General features: G+C 30.9%; 1 long non-coding RNA gene across 1 annotated transcript in view; it reads right to left on the reverse strand.

Moving 5' to 3' along the window:
• LOC136796998 (uncharacterized) overlaps nucleotides 1-5,019 on the reverse strand; it is an 8,144-nt gene extending 3,125 nt beyond the window's left edge. Inside the window, exon 1 of the long non-coding RNA XR_010844794.1 lies at nucleotides 4,895-5,019. This is a non-coding gene — a long non-coding RNA (uncharacterized lncRNA). The remainder of the gene's footprint in view (nucleotides 1-4,894) is intronic.
• Between the last annotated feature and the right edge of the window lie 7,432 nt (nucleotides 5,020-12,451).

A 12,451-nucleotide genomic window follows, 5' to 3' on the forward strand; every position in this document is an offset into this window, starting at 1 on the left:
AACAAGTTGCTGAGAAAATCCGCTAGGGGCTCTTATGAATTTAACGTTTTACATGACTTTAAATAGGGCTGCTCACAATCTTATATTTATAACATTTAACATGGTAAAACATTTAACATTTAACACTACATCATGAATACCCCTAATATTATAAACCGTTCCTTGAACGTTAACTTAACTCAACGTAAAACCCGAGCTCCGAGGCCATGGTGAACTATCCTCATTTTGGCTTCTATTTCTCATTGAAGGACAGTAGGGTAAGGTTCAGCAATGAGATCAACAGCTCAAAATAAATCGAGTAAATTGTCATTACTTAATGTTTATTTAACCTTATTATTAAAATTAGTTTCAAAATATCCCACAGCCCATTTCGATCACCACAGAGGAGGTTGTTTTCCATTAATTCTGATAGACACTAATGATCACAGTTCTTACTACCTATTTAGGTCCAAAGTTTCATTAATGCAAAACTTTTTTTGTTTATTTAAGTATATTTTCCGCGTACAATAAGTTAGCTCACATCATGCAGCTGTGTCGAATGCGATCTACTAAAGCTGAGCTAAGGAAACTAATTGGTAGTTGTGAGCTATGCTAAATTAACTTAGCTATGTTATTGGTCGACCACCCGCATAAAATTAGTTAGATTAACACATTTCCAAACAATATTCTCCATATTGAAGATTTTGATCAGATTTGATTCAAGTTCGGACAGATCAATATGCAAAAATCAATCAAAATTCTTTAAAATTCAGACCTTCAGCAATAGAAATTTTTCATTTTAACATATTGCATGTGCTGTGCTCCCCACGCATGCCGATGACACGAATGCAATCAGTGAACAATGATCCATCAATCGCATCTCAAATTCTCCAATCTCTTTTTAAAATCCTTGAAGAATATTGGTAAAACTGGAGGACTAAAATAAATTTCAATAAATCCCACCAACTCTTCCTCGAAATCTATGACTTCCAGCACTTCAGTATCCGCTAATAATACTCTATATCTCCCTGTAACACCATCCCTATAACATCCGCTATCAAGAACAACATCAGGCCAAATCTTTAACTTGGGATCCTCTAACCAAACTGAAAAGAGGGGAAACGTCTCGTCGATTTCGACTAACTCAGCACATATTACAAAAGACTCGTTTAGATTAGCTCTAGTAAGGCATATTCGGGGGTTACGGTGTTGATCTTATAGAGTTCTAATAAACCATTACTCTCATATTCAATCCTTACAATCCAAAATCCTCAATGATTCCTACTTTGTAATAAATAAAATAATCCATAATGACTTGTTCCATATTTTGCCGATTCGGTTAGAACCACATATTAACCCTTCCATAATAAACTCCCTAACCATCCAAACCCGCTTGTTCCAAACATTGCTTCATTTTCATTTCCTGATGATCCTCCTAGGCATCTGAAAAAAAAAAGGCCTCAAGACCTTCTACTCTACAAATGTTATTGGAGTTCTAAAATGGGTAGATTCACCACCTCACATCACATTCGCCAATTGAGTGTTTATTTAATATAGTATTAAATTCCAATAAATAAATAATAAAAAAATATTGAATTATTTCTATTTATAACTTAGTAAGCATATAATATATATTTAGATACCATATGTAGACTATAATTTGAAAAGAAATCTTTTATAAAAAAGTAAGAAGAGAACGAATTAAAATATACAACGATAATAGTTTTTTTTTATTAGTGACGAATTGGATAGGCAATTAAAATATAATAGAGAAAAGACAAATATTCATAAACTTGTATGTATTGTAAAATATGCCAATTAGAAAGAACTTTTTGATTGGTTCATATTAATCACCTACTGAGCTATCTTTTTTAGTTTGTCCAATAGGAAATACTTTCATAATCGGTGACGTAAGAGAGTAATATTAAATTACTCTTGTTAAAGTTTCTTAGCTTATTTTCGAGTTACCTTTTCTTTTTTGTAGATAGGTTCGAAAATCTAAATTCATCCGTTAGGAATGATGGCTACTACAATATAGGACGGATAACAAGTTACAATTGAGACTTGTAGAGCACACTGACTCGCCTACAGGCACACATAAATAATCCATACGACATATCAGATAAAAAGTGATTAAGGGTCGATTCTCAACCGGTAGTTGCTCAACTGCTATTGCTTCATGAAGGGCGTGTGGGCTTCAAGTAGCAGCATCAGGTGCTTCCCAGAGCAGGCCATATGGCAACGGTACCCAACCCAACAGCTGCTCCTCCGAATTTCACTGCGACCTTATGTTCAAGGTAAACCGTACAAGCAAACGATTAATAAACTAAATACCTTCACGACATTCTCTTATTTATCAACAATAAAAACGAAATACTAGAAATAAGAAAGCATTACTTAGAACAGAACAAGAATAAATAAAGAGGTGTAGATAGTTGACCGTAGATTAATGATTGGAGAAGTTTGTTGGGGCGCGGTCAGCAAAGAACAACATAAATAAACAAAACAATATTTATTTATTTTATGCCGACGTTTCGACCTAAAACTGAGTTTTAGGCCTATCTCCTACGCCGTAACCCTAATGAAGACCTGAATCTCAGGTCGAAACGTCGGCATAAAATAAATAAATATTGTTTTGTTTATTTATGTTGTTCTTTGCTGACTGCACCCCCCGACAAACTTCTCCAATGGCAAAGGGACATAGATTTCAGTTTAAGTGATAATATTTGCCAATTGCATGATAAACAATATAATATATACAAAGGAAATGGAAGTTTAAATCTTGCAACCCTGATCGAAAATTTATTTTTAAAAACCTACAAAATTTGAAAGTAGATTAAACAAAATAATGATGGGAGGATAGCTGACCCTGAATAAATAAATATGAGAAGATAGTTAGGGGCGCGGTCAGAGAATAACACTAATAAGTTTAAAAACTTATTTATTAGTGCCAAGAATTCCCATCCTTCATCGGGGCTATGAACAAACAACAAGATAACAACCAGAGAATAAAGGATATATAGAATGATTAAAGTAAATAAATTATAAATAAAGTAAATAAATTATTTTGTTGTTATCTTGTTTGCAAAAAGGTTGTTATCTTACCAAAAAGTTGGCAAAAATAAATAAGTTTTTTAACTTATTTGTGTCATTCTCTTTCCAAACCATACACTTTCTTCTCCTCATATCATTAAACAAAATAAATGATGTCATAAGACTCGGTGCTGTCATAATATAATCTGCTGAGGAACAATGCACGAATGTGATGATATAGACTATAGCTGGAAAGTTTTAGTTAAAACAATTTAAAACCTCGTCGTAATAACGTAATTTGATAAGGTTGTGACCCTCTCTTAGTGTTATTAATATTGATCAGAAGAATATAGTTAATAAGAGTTTACTTAGGGCCGGTTACACCAATCTCCGATAAAACTAAGATTTGTATAACTCCGATTCGTCCTATAGTTTAGTAAAACTCCGGTAACTCAGGGGTTTGTTTATAGTTTTGTTCTGGAAAAACTGCCAAATATCGCTAATGTTAGAAATTGTGGTTTCAATTGAATTTAATATTGTAGGAAGATCATCAATGGCTTAATGAATATTTGAGTTGTCGTCCTTGTTTCAATCAAGGCAACCCTGACGAAGCCATGCAAAGTGAGCCGAAACATTAGTTAACAATAAATATTTTCTTCTACTATTTTGATACCTTTATTGAATTGGAACGACGGAAGTAGTTCTTAGTATGGTCACTATACGTAGATTTGCTCTAAATCTCGGTTTAACAGCCTATCGTTGGTAAAGGTCGATAAAGTTTATTACCATACTTGAAGGTTAACTTATCGAGTGCAACGAATGATTATCGATTTTATCCGAGATTCATGAAATCATCGGATAAACTGCAACGGTGCAGCTGGCCATTAATGTTAAGGTTGCATAGTAATAAAGTGTTGTTAAGTAGCGGAGTTATGATCTGAAAATTATTTTCCTGGTTACTGAAAAGACTTGGATACATCAAAATCAAATAGTAATAGAAAGTTTGATTGTTCTAACTGAACCAATCCTAACGATCCACCCCATGTTCTTTAGATTGGTTCATTGACAACTGAAATAACAATAAAAATTTCCAAACCTTATGGTTTTGAAGTTAACAGCTTTCGTTAAAAAAAAAGAAGGAGGAAAGTTCATAAACATAATATTTACATTAAATGAGTAGTTGAGGAACTAAGGGTACCTTACCCGCCTGCAGGCAAACATAAATAATCCATACTTTATTATTATTGAAATTAATTATTATTATTACTTTATTATTATCCATCTTGCAAAAGTTATTATTTTGCTAATAAGAGTTTAGTTGTCATCTTGAGCTAAAAACATTTCGCGGCACCCTTCTTGGCTTAAAAACCTTTTGTGGCACTCATATCGGGCTAAAAAAAGATAAATAATAAAAATGTCGATACTATTATCTTTAGAAGGGTTAAATATGTAGGAAAAGAAAATAGAAAATGGAGTAAAGTAAATGCTGGAATACACTGCATATTTGCTATTTTAATTTTATTTTTTGTAAAATTTTGAGAAAGTGCCATTCGGTTGTGGGACGTCTCGCATACACTTTGGGTACCACAAGCACTTAAAAAATCGTTGATCTACTTGTACTCAAACCAAATTTACGCTTATCGACTAATGGCAAGATTATCAATAATTGGTAATTAAATATTGATAATCTCACAATTTTGTAATACTAAAGCGTAAATTTGTTGTAGGCAGAGGTAGATAGGAACCAAATCTTATTCGCAAAATAATCACATGTATTCATTAGATTCTCACTCATTCATGCACACAAAACATAACCTAAAATCTATTTAATATAAGAAAAGAGTAATAAAATAGCAGTCATTCTAAAATATATAATAATTACCTTTAAGATAATGATGTAATTAAGAATTAAACAAAGAGCCACAGGTTAAAAAACCTGAAAGGATTGATAAATGAATCAGGTAAGTTCAATGACACAATGCACTTTCACAAAGTTCATCCACTAAAATCATATTCCATAATTATAAGAAATCTCGATGATTTAAAATCGATATTATTATGAATAATTATTGACATCAATAAAATTTCATGACAATGTCGCAATCGTAGATTGCTCTCACCGCAAAAAGGTCATATTGTCTCGTAGCAAAACGACCTTCGAGAAAGGTCTTGTTTTCTTTTTGTATAATGGTGTAGATGTCTAAAATTCTAAAATAAGATAATAGAGGATTCATTACCTGCGACCTCCAAACGGTTTTGTATCCTTTGATAATTTCAAGGAATTATTAGAATTATATTTCGGGTTGTTTTTTGATTCAGGGTTAATTGCTATCGTACACAGTAAAAATAACAGAAAAATTTGCGATAATTAATTTCTATAAATGGATTCTTCATGAAAATGTTTGAAAAAAAAAATAGTAAAAATTTTAGCACTTACTGGATGTACGTAGGAATGAAATGATAAAGTTTCAACATGGCTGCAGTATAGAGTATTTTTTCCTAATAACGATAAATTATTATTTTATTAATTTATTTTAACAGATATAAATCAAACTACTATTCATTGGAAGACAGCCATATAAACTACTTTATGGTACATTCGTGAGTTTCTAATTGAGCCCTTATAAAACTATTTACGTTCAATATTTTCCTAGATATACAGTATTTAAGTAGATATACGGATATTTCAGATATATAGTATTTCATTAACAGAAATATCATCATAAACTAGCATATGGTATAGTAGTATAATGCATTTAAAGCACTTCTATCTGAGATTACGTAAAGATCTTAATGTTTTATAATTCCCGAGACAGTCCTCCGAACCACCATTTTTTTTCTCTTGAATAACGAGAAATCATTATTTTGTGAATTTATTTTAACAAATATAATTCAAACTACTATTCATTGGAAGACAGCCATATAAAATACTTTATAATGCACTCCACGAGCTTCAAATTGAGCCCTAATAGAACTATTTACGTTAAATGTTTTCCGAGATAGTTTTTAAAACACCATAACTTTTTTCAAATAGCCTGAAATCATTATTTTGTGAATTATTTTAAAAGATAACAGGAAAACTACTTTTTCAAAAAGATAATAATCATAAACAGCTTCATGATGTATTTAACCACATTGAAATAGAACCCCTAATAAGACACCTTTATGACAAATAGTTCCTATATCGAACTTTTCTCTAGAATTTTCATAGCATTTAAATAATGTTAAAGTCGTGCAAAAATATTTATAAGTTGCACTTAAGGAGTAAAAGTGCCTAAAATTAATCATATTTCCAAAATAATGTTAAAGTATTCTAATACTTTTTTGGAAAAAAAATATTGAAGTTTCAAAGTCGTGAATCAAAGATCATGTATACCTCCACTCAAATACTTGTTATACACTAAAATATGCGCAATTGAACACTTAAAATATTAATAATTTAGATACGCTTTAGTAATATTTATTAACTATAAACCTAAAAATACATGGCAACGATTTTCTAAATTCTGCCACAGAACTGAGCACCCCAGAGGGGTGGTTAATTTTTACCTTAGTTTTATAAAAACAGTTTTACATCCGAATCCATTCAAAGACATTAATTTACAATAACTTCTAGGTTAATTTGCAATTTTATGGAATTGATTAGAGAAAAATCTCATTTTATGAGGTCTTATCAAAGTTTCCTGAGTTTTTTACAGTTTTGAGAAATGGTTTATTTTGTTCATTTAGCTTTAAAAGAATATATAATGCCTAATTAAATAAAGTATTAGAGATGCGGTTTATAAAAAAATAAGTAAACATAAGAAAAGTGAAACACCCCCGAACATTACGTCTGACACATCAGTATAAGCCTTTAGTAGTAATTAAAGCCATGAGTATATGATAAGACGTTTAAGAAAAATAAGAAATTTTTCTTGGAAGAATATTTTTAGGCCTTTCTCCATATGGGGTATTCATGATGTGTTAAAGGTAAAAAATTTTAACATGGTAAATGTTATAAGTATACAATTGTGAGCAGTCTAATTACAAGGCCATGTTTTATGTTAAATGCAGAGGAGCTCTTAGCGGATTTTTTGGGCAACTTTTTTTGTAAGCTTGTAATCTTTACGAGACAATAAAATCTCTAACAGCTTTGTCACATCATCTATTTTTCACCTCAATTGTTCCTAGTTTCCTCTCCAACTTTTTTTTCACTTTGCATTATTTTATTATTGTTATCCATTGATTTATTAGTTTTAAGATCGACCAAAACAATAACGCAAACTACTAGCAAGTAACCTTAGAAGACAACAAACAAAATGACTAGCTTAGCTAGTCTGTTGTGTAAAGTCATTCTCCATTTAATTGAACTAAAGATCATGAATACCCCTATAGTAGTACCCTTGGACTATTTCTTGGATCAACTTCAAACCATATTATTTCCACAAACATCATCGAATTCAAATGTTTTGAGACCCTTGGAAAGGGTCGCATTAGGGAGATTTGAAGGCAATAAAAACCATCTACTCAATAATATATATCCCAAATTCAAATTGAGAAATTACTAAATGATTTTGCAGCCCGATATAAAATTTATTCTAAGACATAATGTCCTTTATTGTGTTTCAGTTTGTAGCTTATTCTAGTTCATTTGAGAACAACAGTTGATACGCGGATGAATTACTGATCATTTTTATTGAAATATTCGGTATTAAAAGATGAGGAATGTGGAATTAGTAATATATTTGAGTTCTGCTTACGTAGCCATTGTTTTTAAAAATTCTAGAGCATTTTAATGTTGCAAAAATTAAGGCAACATTTAGTCATTAAGTGGTAGAAGCATTTCCGAACAAATTTCACGTGTCAAAGGCTGTTTCGTTGTTTTCCACGGGTTATTAGCTGCAATAGCATTAGAGATACTTAAAGCGTCAAAGGCCATCATTCTAGGCATTTCCAATCAACACGGTAATAATAGTAAAATAAACTTGAATGAACTTCAGTGATACCAGGGTAGAAGATTTATTTCCAGTTATAATGCATTGTATTTTATATTATGAATGAATATGAGATATACTACATTAGTCATACTGTTAAAATAAAATATCGGATTGTTAAAAATACAAGCATACTTATTAATCCAATGTAGATACATCCATTTCGGGGCGTTTCTTTAAATAACAATAATTTGTTAAGTAAGTGGGGAGTAAATTTTTTAATCTCCAACTATATTTTATATATTTTTTCATAATTATTCAGGTAAAATAATTCTCCTAAAAATGATTTATCGATTGTCAGCTTTGATTTTTTTATGAGAAAATCGATTTAATTTGTTAAATTAATTTTGGTATTAATCATTAAAACATTTTTGGAAGATTTATTCCACCAAAATGATTTTAAAATATATTAATTTTCACAACTATTTTCGATATATCTATAGCGATATATGGAGCGATATATAATGTTTACACATAGAAACAATTTTTTTTGTTAGTACATCATTATAACTGTGAAATGCTAATTTCTCAACTTAGATTGGAAACTTAGATGTATAGGATATTTTATAAATATATTTTTCCGTGTTAACTCTGCATCTCCCAGAATTAAGGAGAGCATCTTTATTATTTTTTTTACTATATCATCCTGTATTATTCCTTGTTTTGTTCATTTACCTTCATTTATCTATACCCCTGATTTGTTATTGTACCATACTTATGGCTCATTTACTTCACCAACTCTTTCCTTTGTTTAATTGTAACAGATATTTTATTACTTCTATTAGTTATTATATCACTGTTCATTATATTAGTTTTATAGTAGCAATTCTCTCACCCATTACTGTTCCTGTTATTAATTGTTATTCTATTAATTTATATTTATAATCTTTTAGTTTACTACGTTCCTCTTTTGTATTATTTCTTTTAAAATACTATCTTTTATAAAACATTTTTAAATGTCCTTATAGTCTTATCATATTTCACTAAGCTCGTATCTTGTTCTCATTCAACCCAGATGAAGTCCTGCAAAGTGGAGTGAATAATTGGTTACTAACAAATAATCAGTCTGCTATTTGTGTGCCTTTCTTGATCGCTACCTAGACTACTTTCCTACAATTAATTATATACGGTCAAGTAACAACGATTCAGTAAGAAAAAATCCTAAAATCTATACAATTTTGTTTAATTATTTTTTTTAGTCTTACTTTTTAATCTATATTGATAAATTTTAAGAAGATAGTGCAGATGGTGGTCAATAAAGATACAAAATAGTAAAATAAAAATTTAATGTTAACCAACAACCACACTGCAAACCTTTTAACACTCACTAGACTCCTTAAAATGTAGACCATCTATAGAAAAAGGGGATATAAGCAAAAACTGTGTATATATATATTATGATGTATATGTTAATCAAAATAATTGGGGCTATAAAAAAACACACATTATTTTGCAATGTTTTTATCTTGTTTATCATTAAATAGTTTTTACTGTTTGGTACCTTTATCCAGACTATTTTTATACAATCTAATTCATACGGTCACCTATCTTCTTCCTATCTAAATTAATAAGTTTATACCAAGATGAATTATTCAATAAAACATCTTAAGCATTAATTTTGTTTTACTATACTTAATTAATAAAGTAATCAATTACCGCTACCCTAAAAATCACTATTTTGGTTCTCCGACCTAGATAACATTTGAGCCCCCTGTACTCATGCAACGGCAGACGCAACGGTCCCAAAGCAGATAGGATCGGCCCTGCGACCTGGTTCTCCCGAGGAAGACAATGGTCCCCATTAATCGCGGTCTGTGAAAATACCCGGGTCTGGAGGAAGTGGAGATTCTTCAGTGAAGATTCGGAAAAGTCATGCGTGCGAAGTGAGAGGAAGGTTGCAAGCCGGGGGCAATGCCCTTCGTAGCTCCAAGCCCGTCATCTACTGCGCTCTCTTCCCAGTTCTCTGCTTCATTCTTCAGCTATTGGCGTTATAGTCTACCTATAATGTCTAGCGTTATCCTTTCACTTATACATTTTTCGTGAATAAAATACGATATGGTTAAAACTAAAGGTTAGATAAAAGTGATTTACTATCCCGAAATAATTACAAAAAAAAAGACAAGTATTAAAATATGATTAACTTACACTTTTGTATTTGAATGTCTTTAGTATTTACATTAAACATTTACAACCAGTAGAACATTAGCGTATCCAGAGAGCCCAATCCATAAAAAAATGTATTTTATTTTTGGACAAATTTGTGTTATACCCTCCATGTTTTTATTGAAAACAAAAGTAGTAGTAATGTGAATTACATGGTGGATTTATTAAGATATTTTTTGTTTCAGAATAAAATTTTTAAATATATTTAATGAAATTTACAATTATACTAAATAAAAAATACAACTAGTAAATCTGATGTGAATTATATAACAATGGTACAGGCTTGTGGAGAATCTACCCAATGGTATAACTCAAATAATATAGAGAAGGTCTCGAGACCATCTTCTTTTTAGACGCCTAGAATGTTTATCAGGAATTGAAGAAGTAGCCGGGTTAGAAACAAGTGAATTAAGTTGGTTAAGGAGTTTGTCAGGGCAGGATTGATATCTGATTCAGGGCAAATCGGCAACATACCGAACATTGAGTACATTATGGATTTTATTTTTGACAAAGTAATGATCATTAAGGATTTAACGGAGGATTTTCGATTGTAAGGATTGGGAGAGGAATTAGATAGTTTTAGTGAAGCCCCAAAGCTCAACTCGTAAGTCCAACTAGCTCTTATTGTAGTCATATAAATAAGTCTTTTGTAATTAATTGGAAGTTTAGACCGTTTGTCTGGTAAGTGTTGTAACAGTCGGAATCGTCGAGTTGTTTCCTATCTTTTCAATCTTGTGTGAGGATTCCAGGTTAGTCATTTGTCCAGATGTAGTTTTAAGCAGGGGATCTGTTCAGTATAGATACCATACTACGAAAACAGCAAGGCCGATTTGGCCCAATTTGAAGTTGGGATTACTATAAAATCGGTGTAACACTATAATTTAAACTGAGGAAATTAGGTTTATGCATACGTAAGCGAGAACGGGGGGTTGAAATCTGATCAAATGCACGATCCCTGAAAATCTCATGAAATGGTCCGATCGATTATGCTGGAATACAAAGAGACAAACTACGGAATCGAATTTGTTTCTTGATGTCTAAAATGTAAAATGTAAGTAAAAAGTTTGATTTTGGGAATGTTTTTTTTCCTGCAAGACTATAAAATTTCTACCCGTACTTCTTGGTAAGGAGGAGGTAAAACTAAAGCTTAAAGACGCCAATATAAACCAATCCAACAGTACTTTCTCACTACTGAAGTTTGAGAAGTCTTTTATGTTGATTTTATCTGGTTTCCTTACGCATTCACAAATGTATTTTTCTTGTTACACATGTATTTCGTAAACGGATAGCCCGATTTGGTCGAGATTTTGAAGGAAAGTTTGTGATTAGTGTAAAATGGGTGTATGAGCAATTTCATTAGATTTCGCTGGCACGTTTCGCTTTCCGATGCGAAAATTTCATTTTTGGATACAGCTAGATTCCAACAATGCCTCATCCATTAGACTTTATTCTCAGAAGACAAATAACCTTGAAGTTTGAATAAAAATCTAGGAAAAATATAATTTTTATAAGAGGATAAAAGGATATATAAAGAAAAAAACAATGAGTAAGCTATATTGAACTTTTGTACTGGGCAGACAATTTTTAAATCATAACGGTATTTAGAAGCAAGAAATAATAAATTAATTACATTTAATTTTTTCTATGGATTTCAAAGTATTGTCTTTCAAATTCTGGTAAGTGTTATTCCATAATAATTCTTGATTATTATAAAATATTCTGTCTTTGTTTTTAAGTATATTCTTGTCTATATTTTAATGTATTAATAAGTAATGATAATTTTTAAAAATATGTATTCTGTCTCCAATTTTTTTTTCATATTTAGGTTCAAACCCTGATCCTAGTTAAGACTCTCAATATTCTCATATTTTAGTTTAGAATGTTTTTTTCAGAATTTAATTTACGAATTATTTTACCTTTCTACGTTTACTTTGCTTAACTAAATCTACCAAGTGACAGGTTATTTATTGAACTAAAAGGTAGTATTAACCTTTTATTTTTTTTTTTTTAAAGAAAAAAATACGGAGAGCTTTTTTCTTTTTTTTGTAAATGGTCAGCTTATGTTTAGGAAATATTGACTTGTAAATGTTAAATTAATGACACGGCTGGTTATTTATAGAAAGTAAATATTACGAGTTTTTCGCGTGGCTCTCTTCGATTATGAGGGACTTAAGGGCCACACAATCTCAGAAATCGTTTGGCGTGACGGGATTTCAGTAAGATACCAAATTACTAAACAGAGGCAGGAACTTTAGCCTATTTTAAGACTTTTTATTTTGTAGGGCAGCTTTGTTAAACTAATT

Source organism: Halyomorpha halys, unplaced genomic scaffold, assembly GCF_000696795.3.
Source record: "Halyomorpha halys isolate HHAL.00 unplaced genomic scaffold, Hhal_1.1 Scaffold155.1, whole genome shotgun sequence".
NCBI classification, from domain to species: Eukaryota; Metazoa; Arthropoda; class Insecta; order Hemiptera; family Pentatomidae; genus Halyomorpha; species Halyomorpha halys.